The 10,945-nt window shown below is 44.7% G+C and overlaps 1 pseudogene across 1 annotated transcript; it reads left to right on the top strand.

Annotated features, from left to right (window-relative positions):
• Positions 1-1,246: 1,246 nt before the first annotated feature.
• Positions 1,247-5,976, top strand: LOC309630868 (TIP41-like protein; annotated as a pseudogene). The gene is made up of 2 exons (XR_014249530.1): positions 1,247-3,744; positions 4,731-5,976. The product of XR_014249530.1 is annotated as a TIP41-like protein (transcript).
• Positions 5,977-10,945: the final 4,969 nt, after the last annotated feature.

Genomic DNA, 10,945 nt, shown 5'->3' with positions numbered 1-10,945 from the left:
AACAAACAAACATCGGAGTTTGGAGCAGGGAGGGATTTACTGCAGGGCCCCGCAAGAATGGGTGGCTCATGCCCCAAAATACCCCAAACTCCCCGAAGGGATTCAGCAAGTCACTTTTAGAGGCAAGGCCATCATTGGTCATTACCAACTTCTTGGTGCAGGAATCCTTTGTCCAGGTAAACCTAAAACAAGACAAATGTTATTCTCTGTTCTGCAACTTTTTATCTCTATGTGAATGGAAACATGTTATCCCCTTAAAGGTCAGAGCCTTGAGAATGGGCTATCCTGTATATTTCAGGCTAGAGGCAACATTCTTAATTCAAAGCAAAAGCAATAGAATACAAAGGTTAAAGTAAAAGAAACAGCTCTAATATGGAGGCAGATTTGTTCTTCCCTATTACACTAAGACTGGACTGGATTGCTTCATTTAACATATCAAGCTTGGCTACTGAAGGTTCTGCACCCAATTCCAATATGTGTGTGTGGATTTTTCCACACCAACAAGAAATGCTCCAGCACCAGCAGGGTGTCCTACAATTCAACTCAATTCTGACACTATTTACCTGGCGATGGCATCAGATTCCACAGGTTAAGGGCTCAGCCCTACAAGACTGTCCCCCTCCCGCCCACCTCTGAGGCCAATCATAAGTCCAGGTTGTCACCTGTGCTTCTGACCCACGGATTACGGAGGGGAGGTTCCAACAATCCCCTCCTTGGGTTCAATTAATTTGCTAGAGCAGCTCACAGAATTCAGAGAAACATTTTAGTTACTAGATCAATGGTTTATTATAAAAGGATATAACTCAAGAACAGCCCGATGGAAGAGGTGCAGAGGGCGGGGTGTGGGGAAAGGATTCTCTGAGCACGCCTCTCCCCCTGTCAATAGTACTGAGCACTGACTCCACCAAGACACGTTCCACTGTGAGGGGCTGACCTAGTAAACGGGAGTTTGTTGGTCTGTGTCCCTGGGAAACGCAGAGGCACATCTTAACTGCAGCACAGCTGGATCCTGGGCCCAAGGATGCCATCAGGCTCGTCTCTTTCTCTTTGGATGGATTTATATCCATCCAACTCTCTTCCCTCGCCTGTCAGCTTTGTTCTCAGGAAAGCTCTATTAATGTGGGTCCCAGATGGCCACCAGCAGCTCCTGGCCAAGTTCTTCTCTGTCCAAGTCATTCCAGCGGAAGTCTCGGGATTGAGTGCTATTTGTCCTGGATGAGGTCACATGCCCAGCCCTGGACCAGATTCTGTGACTCTGATTGGCCAGCCCAGGGTCATTCACCCACCTCTGTGTCAGAAGGCAGGGGAGCGGGAATTCCAAAGGGGGATTCAGATGGAGTCTAGATGGGGGAGTAGATGCTAGGCAGGCAGATACTACAGATGTCCACTGTGGTCACCTGCCATGCGCCAGGACGGGGCTCCGGGCTCTACAGCCACAGATCAACCCCTCTTCAAAGCATCCCTAGATTGTATTCATCGTCATTTTCCAGATAAGAAAACTAAAGCTTAGAGTGCTTGAGTCTCCTGGCCACATTTCCACAGCAAGTACAGGGTCAAGCTGGATTCAAAACCAAGTCTTATTTCCCAAAATGGACAAAAGTTCCTCAGTGGTGCTGGCGCCTGTGAGCTACTCCACAGCCTTTGGCAGAGTCTGGCTCTCCCAGCACAAAGTCTGCTAATGGAAAGCATTAGCACGCGCACGCGCGCACACACACACCCACACACACAGTTCAACTAAGGTTATTCCAATTTGAGCCATAAGACGATGCCTCCTTTGTGATTCCTATTTATGACTCCAACAGAAATTAAGGACTCACTGTGTCCCCATCTCCCTCTGTCCCTTCAGAGCCAAGGGACCGTTTGATGATCTCTGCTCCCTTCATCATCCCCCCTGCAGCCACTTAGTCTGAAGGCAGATCCCTGGTCCCCATAAAGTGAGGCAGAGAACAAAGCAGGGATGAGAAGTGGCAGGAGGGGCTGAGCAACAGGGGCCGTGGGCCTGGCTTCTTCTCCATCCTGCCTGTGCCAAGGGCACACGCTGGGCTACCTGCACAGCCTTGGCCAGGGCACTGCACCCCACTGTCCGAGGCTTCTCCTGAGTGGAAAGATGGAGGTATCAGGAGCTGCCTCTTGAGTGGCTACAGGGATTAAACGCCCCGATACGCATAGCGTGCTCAGAGGCCAGCGCGTGGTGGGCTCACAATAAACCAGCTCAGCAGTATTGATGCAGAAAACTCGGCCTCTGTGCACCGGTGCCCAACTGAATCTTGGAGACAGCGTGTTGGGTGAAGTAGAAAAGAATAGCTTTATTGCTTTGCCAGGCAAAGCGGGGCACAGCAGGCTCGTGCCTCTCAAAACTGTGTCCCAACCCAGGAGGATCTGGTGAGGAGTTTTACAGCAGTGGTTCAAGGGCGGGGTTGCTGAAAAGGACCAGGGTGAGTGCAGGGCCTGCACTCCTTTCATCTGGCCTCAGGTGGTCTCCTGATGAGCTTCTCTGGTTCTCGAGGTTGTCAAACTGTGCCCTTCTCTCTGGAATGGAGAATGCTTCATCGAGTAGTTACATCTTCCCTTTGCTGGGGGTTTTAGCTCTGCAGAAGAGCTCAGAGATATTGTTATGTGCATCAGCTGAGTTGGAGCCAGGGCCCTGCCCCCAAAGCTGTGCTGTGGTTTCTTTTGACTGCTCCTCCCTTGTCTCTGCACACCCTCCCTTCCCTGATTAACAAGCGTTTGAAAGGCTTCCATGCCCAGGAGCCCAACAGGGTCCTGCTCAGTTTCAGTATCGCCAGAGATAGGACCAGGAACCGGAGCAGAAGCATGGCCTGGACACACAGACAGGAGAATCCCAGAGAAAGCGGGACCCTATGGCCAGGCAGAGATGTTCCAGACCAAGGAATCCTGCTCAATCTCTGGGAGAAAAGATGGACTTGGGGCGACCTGTGCATACGGGCACCCTCTGCAAGGAGGTCAGGCCCTCCCAGCACCTCCCCCAGCCCAGACTTTTAGGAGAGCAGCCAGGGAACATGCGGGCTCTGAGAATACAAAGTCCCCCCACTCTGACCTTTAAGAAGTAACAGACCCGGTGGGACGCCGCTGCTTCAGCCTGTTCCGTGTGGCCCACGCGGGCCCCGCTGCGGCCATGATGAGCCACGGCTTCCAGAGCAGCCACCAGGACTTGTCCTTCGGGCCCTGGAAGCTGACGGCGTCCAAGACCCACATCATGAAGTCAGCGGATGTGGAGAAGTTAGCTGATGAATTGCATATGCCATCTCTCCCTGAAACGATGTTTGGAGACAACGTTTTAAGAATCCAGCGTGGCTCTGGCTTTGGGATTGAGTTCAATGCTACAGATGCATTAAGATGTGTGAACAACTACCAAGGAATGCTTAAAGTAGCCTGAAGAGTGGCAGGAAAGCAGGACGGAGGGTGAGTGCTCTCAGGAGGTTATTAAACCGTATGATTGGACCTATACAACAGATTATAAGGGAACGTTACTTGGAGAATCACTTAAGCTAAAGGTTGTACCTACAACAGATCATAATAGATACAGAGAAATTGAAAGCCAGAGAACACATTAAGTTTTTTGAAGAAGTTCTCCTGTTTGAGGATGAACTTCATGATCATGGAGTTTCAAGCCTGAGTGTGAAAATTAGAGTAATGCCTTCTAGCTTTTTCTTGCTGTGGCGGTTTTTCTTGAGAATTGATGGGTTGCTTATTAGGATGAATGACACAAGACTTTACTATGAGGTATCTATTCTCATTTAATGAAAGTACTAATTGACATTGGGCTTGTTCATGTTGTTACATTGTCAGTCTGACAGTTTGAAATTCAGTAATGCTTTATATTGTATGGCTATTTGTCTAATCTTTAAGATTGGGTGTGTCATATTCACTGTTGACTGCGCAGTTATCGAAACATTACATCTTCTTTTCCAAAAGTTCTACGAGTTGAACATGTTTTCCAAAAGACACTCCCTGGTAAAGGGGAGTCTGATGCTTTTAAAAAACCTCTTAAACTTAATCTGTTTAAGAAAACTGTCCCTTAACTCTTACTTTTTTTGTAGTATGTGCTGTTTATGTAATGTCCTGATATTAGAAGTACCAATCTCATGGCCTCCAGAAATTTGTATTATACAATTATTTTGATAGTTGTTTTAATGTTTGAAAGCTCTGTGCTCCATTTCAAGGAACTGTTAACATACGAAGTTTTTAAAATAATAAGTGAAGAAAGTGGGGAGGAGGCTTAAATTGAGTCATGAAAATTCTTCTTGTAGCTTTATAGCAGCCTATCCTTTTTGAATGAATTTTTAACGTCATATATGTGATCATATAGAATGACGACTGAGAGAAGAAACCACCAGTGTCAGTCAGGGTAATCGTAGTAATAGTTTAGTCTCCTAACAACCCTATGAAATAGATGCTATTATTATCTCTGTTTTATAGCTGAGGCAACTAAGGCAAAGAGATATTAAGTAACTTGCCCAAGTTATACAGTTAATAGGTGGCAGAACTGGAATGTAAGCCTAGTAAGATGTGATTGGATTGGTATTTTCCTAAATCCTGCACTTTCTTTTTCCTTTGAAATAACATGGTCACTGTGATGGATCTTTTTGTTTTTAAAAGTGATAGTAAACTACTAAAAATAAGCTATACTTTACTCCTTCAGAAAAAAATGAAATCTAAATTTTTAGAAATGCTTATACTTTAACTCAACAATATTGATTTTTTTTCAGAATTTATCCTCAAAAGATTCTTACATACAGTAACCCACAAATGTTAATCAGGCAGCTGTATAGAGTTGTATATATATAAATATTCATGGCAATGCTATTGTTTATAATAGCTAAAAGGAAAGAAGGAAGGCGCTATAATGCCCATTGAATGAGCATTGATTAAATGGCCATGTTCATCCTGTTGGCCTACAACAAATAGACTGCCAGATACTTCTCCAGCAAAGTTGGATTTATTCTGGATCAGCAGAAAATTGCAATTCAGGTCTGTAACCATGGTGAGCCCTGTGCAAGTCCCCACACGGCAAGGGAAGGAGCATGCTTCTATAGAGAGGAAAAGGAAAATGGGAGTGCTACAGTAAGCAGAGAATCCATGACTCTCCCTTGGTTGAGTCCTTGCCGGGAAGTAAGAGGAGTCTTTCTTTTTTCTGTTGGGCTCTGCTATGGTTACTGGGTATAAGAGCCCCCCATTCTAGCCTCCCAAATCTATTTAATTGAGGTTTCTGTTTATTCATTTTTTACAGTCCATATAGTAGAAAAATATGCAACCATTAAAATTAATGGCAGAAAGTTGTTTAACTGATTTGGAAAGATGTGCATATTAATGTTGACTTTTAAAATGCAAGTATGAATCTATATAAGATTTTATGTAGAGATTTCTAAATGTTAAGGATAGTGTTATCTATAGAGATTGTGATTGCTGATGATTTATACTCTATACATTTATAGTATTTGATTTTTTTTAACAATGAGCATTAATCTGTTTTGTTGATATAAAAGACTGAAACTTTAAGGGAGCATAATCTTGTGATTTTTCTTTTATTAAATAATGTTTTACCAAAAAAATAAAAATAAAAAAGAAGTAACAGACCCCAGTCCTGTAAATCCAACAGGATGCTATCAGCCAGCTTCTCCCTCCCATACTAGGACTAATCCGCTGACCACACTGTTCCCCGAGCCCAGACCAGAGTCCTTCTGATGGGGAAATATATATGTATTAATAAATAACTCTATATAAACACTACATATGTATCTACACGTATATACATCTGTACACTGTATGTGTGTATATATACATACATATCATATACATATATTATAATTGTATTATATATAGATACACATATACACATAGTCAGATACTATATATTATCAAACAATGATCAAGAGATATTTGAACAAAACCTGAATGAAGGGAAGGATCCAGCCATTCACAGATCTGAGCTTCTCTCTCTTATGCCCTTCCTATGTGCTTCACTCATCTATAGGCAAAAATTTTGGCTGTCAGGCCTTGCTCACCCTCAACCTCTGTACCCTACTTTCCCCGTATCTGGGTCCACTTTACCCTCTCCCTTCTTACCCTTCCCACTCAGGTCCTCCAGTTCAAGTTTAAAGAGCTGTGACCAGCCTCGGTGAGTGACCCAAGTTTTCCCTGCTCTTGTGCTATTTGGATCTTGTGTTCCAATGCTGAGAACTCAGTTCCTTTGGGGAGAGCTTTTCTTTTGCCTTTGGTGGTCTCCCAAATCTCTGAGGTGCTGGGACCCTATCTTGCTTTTCTAAATCCCCTTCCTGGAGATGCCAGTCTTGACCGGACCTCTGTGAGAGCTGGCCCTCACTGCCTGAGTCTCCAAGTGCATGTCCTTTCCCTTCTCTACATGCACCCCAAAACTAAACCTAACATCTGTCTTAGCCTAGGGCTAGGGCTGCCATAACAAAATACCATAGACTGGATGGCTTATAAAGAGCAAAAATGTATTGCTCACAGCTCTGGAGCCTGGAAGTCTGAGATCAGGACAGCAGCATGATGGGATCTGGTGAGAGCCCTGTTCTTGACTTGCAGATGGCTGCCTCCTGGCTATGTGCTTACATGGAGGAGAGAGAGAGAAAGGGAGAGAGAGAGAGAGATCTTTCCCTTCTTATAAGGGCACTAATCCTATCAGATCAGCCCCCCACCCTTATACCCTCACTTAACCTTAATTACCTCCATAAAGATCTTATCTTCAAATACAATCAGATCAAGGGGTTAGAGGCTTCAACATACGAATTCTGGGGGGACACAAACATTGTCTATAACCACATCTAATACCAGTTCTTTCACTAAAATGTCAAACTCTGCCCTCACCCGATCCTGTACCAGTCAATCCGATACCTCCACCCACCCCCATGCCCTGATCTGCCACATGACAAGCAGCACCTTGCCCAGCAGGAAGCATGATGGAGGCCACCTGTCTAAGGAAACGGCTGATGAAGGGTTGACGTCTAGTTACACTCCTGACTTCTGACCACCAGCTCCCCTTGACCTCTGGTCCCTAGGGCTCCCTCACACTCGGCTGCAGCCTGACATTTGGCCTTTGAGTCCTGTCTGCATGCTTGGCTTTGATCTTCTGGTCCCTGTTGGACCTCAGCATCCCCAGCCCTGTTGCCTGTGCCACTTGCCAGCCTCCCAACCACCTGTGGTCTCACTGAGATGACTTGCCTAGATGTCCTTTCCTGCTGTTTCTCTTCCCAGAGCAGCCACTCCACCGCCCCCTGTCACACCTGCCACAGGTGTCCCTGTGGCGGAGCATCTACACTGCCTCACCAAGAGGCTGTGGGCCAAGCCGCTTCCCAGGATGATGGGGTGGGCGAGCCCTGCAACAACTTTATAAATAGAGCATTCCTGTCTTCAATTATTATCATGTAGTCCATCATCAGAGACTATTTCTGGAAAACCCACACTGAGCCCAGTGGATTGATCGAAGGGTTCAGCTCTCATCTCAGGATTACTGCATGGACATCATCTACAAGAAAATAAACAAACATGCAAAGGCACAGCTTAAGAGAGTCATCTCCAGCCCTTGCCCCAGGAGGTGAAGCCATGCCCATTCAGGGCACCAACATCCCTAAGTCATAACCAAGAAAAAAAGAGAAAGAAAGTGAGAGGAAAATAGTGAAGAACAGAAAAGGAGGAGAAAGCAAATGGAGAGGAAGAAATAAATACATGGCAAAACGTGGTGAACCTTGAGCTGGTTCACTCTGTGTGACCCCTCCAGCCTCCATACCAATGGGAGAGAATCAAATTGTCAGGATGTCAAGATTTTTACTTAGGAATCAACCAATTTCATATATAAAGAAGTAGATTCACATCAGCCTACAGTTAGTCAACCAGTTCGATGCCAGTGCCCAAGAGATTTTAATAGCAGTCAACATTTATTTAACTTGATATGAGCAGCAATGGTGCTAAATGCATTATGTGTATTATTTCTTTTAATCCGCATGAAAACTTAGGAGAAAAGAACTATGATTATTGTCCAGTTTACATATGAGAAAATATCTTTTTATCTAGTTCCTGGCCATGAAGAAATATCTTGCCATGATCACCCCACTACAAAAAAAAAAAAAAAAAAAAAAATTCTATCTGACTCCAAAAGCTAGCTGTTAACCATTCCATTTATTTCTAAATCAGGCTCCAGGGAATATTATCATTCAGCAGAACGTGAGTAAAGGTAGGGAAGGAAGATTTAAGTGTATAAAAAGAAAGTGGCCACAGCAAATGCTGAGAGATACAGGTGGATTTGGCACATTCCTAGTTGAAATTCGGATCTTTATGCCTAAGCAGTCAAGTTCGAAATTCAAATTCCTGACACCTTCTTTGACTGTGAAAATGTTCACTTTCTTCAGAACCAGAAGATTCGTTCTGGAATGTCACTTCAAAAGCACTGTTTTCTCCAACTCAAAAGAATGCTAAAGACCGTCTTTCAGGACGTTATATTTTTGACATAAGCAACCTCATTGTGAAAATGAGGTGTTTCCAATTTTTGGCTCCCATATAGCCATTTCTGGGATATAGAGAAATGTTTGTCCGCAAAAATCTGTGGGCCAAGGATTTCTGGATACATTTTTACCTCCTCTGTGGTTGGGACTCCGGGTCCCTGGTCTGTCACTTCGTAGGAGCTGCAAATCCTCTGAGAAATAAATTCAGGGTGGCCACTCACATCTTGTGGATTTGACTTCGTGCCAGCCGTAAAGGAGAGCTAACTGACCATGCAGCCCAGGAGGAAAGCCAGGGAGAACTACATTTATGGGATCCTGGCTTCAGAGGGTCATAAATCTCTAAGGCTCCTCAGACACAGAATTCCAAATGAGGCTCCAGACCCACACTGTCTACCACGATCGCCATGGTCACATGTCCACTGGGCGCCCACAATGTGGCCAGTCCCTGTGAAGAGGTGCTCTCTGTGTGAAATACACACCAGATTTCTAAGAATAAGGATGAAAAATTCATTAACTCATTAATGATTATTTTTAGTCACTATTTGATAGGTTAAATAAAATACATTATTAGAATTGACTTCACTTGTTTCTCTTTACTTTCTTAATGTAGCTACTATAAAATTTTAAATTACATATGTGACTTGCTTTCTGTTTCTGTTGGACAGTTCTGCTCTGGACACTCAAACCACTGAAAAGATCCTGCAACTCACTAAGATCTCAACAAATCAGTGTACGTCAAAATTACACGACTTACAGAGCAGCTTTCTATGAGAATGACCTGAAGACTAGCAGAAAAGATTTTCCACAATTAAAGACATAAAAAAGGAACCACACCACAACGAGATGTTAGGAGGGACAGAGACACAGTATAGTTTGGACCCACATCCCTGAGTCGGTGACCCACACAAGGAGGAACATTACAGTCTCAGAGGTCTTCCCCCAGGAGTGAGGGGCCCGAGCCCCACCTGGGTTCCCCAACCCTGCACTGGGAAGAGGAGCCCCCAGAACAACTGGCTTGGAAAACCAGCAGGGCTTATGTTCAGGAGAACTGGAGGACTACATCAAACAGATAATCCACCCTTAAAGGGTGCATACAAAGTCTCACACACTCCGAGACCCAGTGCAGAGGCGGTAGTTTGAGAGGAGCCTGGGTCAGACACTTGCTGATCTTTAAGAGCCTCCTGGAGAGGCAGGAGGAACCTGGGACTCCCCCAGGGGACATAGATGTTGGCGGCAGCCATCTGGGGGCGCTCACTCTACCATGATAACACCAGTGCTGGCAAACACCATTTTTGAATCTTCCCTCTAGCCTGTTAGTGCTGGAGACCCAGCTGGGCCACACAGCTAACCATGTAGGAAGCCCACCCTGCCCTCCAGTGACCCCATGGCCATTGCATGTGACCTGGTCTCACAGCCAACCAGGCCAGGAGCCAGCCCTGCCTACCAGCACACCTACAGTAGCCAGCCCATCCCACCCCAACAGAAGGGGGCACACAAGCCACACAGGATGCACCCCTAGAGCATATAGATCTGGTGACCAGAGGGGAGCATGCTGCTGGGCCCCAGAGAACATCTCCTACATAAGCCTTCCCATCCAAGATCGGGAAACATAACTGACCTACCTAACACATAGAAATAAACACAGAACAGGGCAAAATGAGGAGACAGAAGTATGTTTCAAACAAAGTAACAAGACATAGCCTCAGAAAAAGAACTAAACAGGGAATTCCCTGGTGGACCAGTGGTTAGGACACCGTGCTTCCACTACCAGGGGCCCAGGTTCAATCCCTGGTAGGGGAACTAAGGTCCCACAAGCTGCACGGCATGGCCAAATAAATAAATAAATATTTCTTTAAAAAAGAAAGGAGTGCAATATTTTAAAAAAGAAGAAAGAAAGAAAGAAAGGGAGGGAGGGAGGGAGGAAGGAAGGAAGGGAGGGAGGAAGGAAGAAAGAAAATAAGAAAGGAAGGGAGCTAAACAAAGTGGAGATAAGCAATCTACCCAATAAAGAGTTCAAAGAAATGATTAAAAAGATGCTCACCAAACTCAGGAGAAGAATGGATGAACACAGAGAGAATTTCAACAAAGAGTTAGTTCTTAGAGGAAATGCTTTTAGCTTTTCACCAGATTATGATGTTAGCTGTGGGTTTATCACATATGGCCTTTGTAACGTTGAGGTGTGTTCCCTCTATCCTGACATTGTTGAGAGTTTTTATCATAAATGGATGTTGAATTTCATCAGCATCTTTTCAGCATCTGCTGAGAAGACCATACAATTTTTATTCTTCAGTTTGTTAATGTGGTATCACATTGATTGACTTACAGATATTGAAACATCCTTGCATCTGTAATTCATCTCCATCTTGAGAAAGAACAGAGCTGGAGATATCACACTCCCTGTCATCAAGCTATCATACAAAGCTACAGTGATCAAAACACTATGGTTCTAGCACAAAAACAGACAC

This window comes from Balaenoptera borealis (assembly GCF_965194805.1).
Source record: "Balaenoptera borealis genome assembly, chromosome: 6".
NCBI classification, from domain to species: Eukaryota; Metazoa; Chordata; class Mammalia; order Artiodactyla; family Balaenopteridae; genus Balaenoptera; species Balaenoptera borealis.
The sequence above is the reverse complement of the archived record's forward strand: the minus strand, read 5'-3'. Positions and strand labels throughout refer to the sequence as shown.